The sequence below is a fragment of the Phragmites australis genome, chromosome 8 (genome assembly GCF_958298935.1).
Source record: "Phragmites australis chromosome 8, lpPhrAust1.1, whole genome shotgun sequence".
Taxonomy (NCBI): Eukaryota; Viridiplantae; Streptophyta; class Magnoliopsida; order Poales; family Poaceae; genus Phragmites; species Phragmites australis.
In genome coordinates, this window is record NC_084928.1 from 19,634,402 (window position 1) to 19,635,589 (window position 1,188).

The following is a 1,188-nucleotide window of genomic DNA, read 5'->3' on the forward strand; positions in this document are numbered from 1 at the left end:
GCCTCCAAGAGTAACAAACACGATGTCGATGTGGCTTGACAATTACTTCAAGGGCTCAAAGATGGGAATGATGCTCACTAGCACTCAATCTCAAATCCTTTACCCAACTCTCAAAATCTAGCAACAATTGAAGCCAAGGGGAGTGGGGAGAGCTCTAGAGGTGCCTTCAATGGGTTTGCACAGATTAGGTCGGCAAGCAATCGGAGGAGGGGGTATTTATACCCAAATCCCCCAAAACTAGCCGTTACAGTAAATTCTGACTCAATCCGGAATCTCTGGATTCATTTGGAACTTCTGGATTTCCTTGAGTTAGCTTCACTTAGAACCTCGATGAATTAACAGAATCCGGAGGTTCCGGATTCACGCAGAACTTCTGGGTCCAGAACATAGTTCAACCTGTGGACCCTAACCAGAAACAATCCGGACCTTCTGAATATCATGTCTAGAATCCAGAGGTTTCGGACCCAATCCAGAACTTCTGGGTCTAGAAAGAACTTTCACCCGAGAACCCTATTTTAGAAAAAATCTGGAGGTTCTAGCTATCCAGAACATCTGGGTACAGTTAACATGCTAGAGTTTCCCGGTGTTCAAAGGGGCATTTTGTGTCTCTCATCTTTAGGCCAAATGGATACTTTGAGTACTGAGACATCTTCAAGTCAATCTATATGCATCCCTCTTGATAGAATGCTATACCTATACTCAATTTCAAAAATAAAATGAATTTAACTATATTGAATAGCCATGTGCCACTTCTCTTTTCTTTTTAAGAGACACCAACGTATTTTAACTTCTTCAATGAGACTGATACCTGTTCATAACCTCATTAAACTCATTAGTCCTTTAATCGTTTGTCAGCAATTATCCAAAACCTACATAGGGGGCCTAAATGTACTTTCAATCTCACCTTTTTTGGTGATTGATGACAACAGGATTAAAGCTTACAAATAATAATTATATTAAATATTTTGAATCCTAAGATATATGACAAGCTCCCCTTAAATGTGTGCATTGATTAAAAAATTATTTTGACAGCAAATGCACATATTTAAAGAAAATTTTGAGAGAGCTCCACCTATATCTTATCATCTGTGGGGTGCAACAAGCATGAGTGAACAAATATAATCATAATGCATATGACATGATACATCACGCAACACAAGATAAAACTAGCATTATACAATACAATAA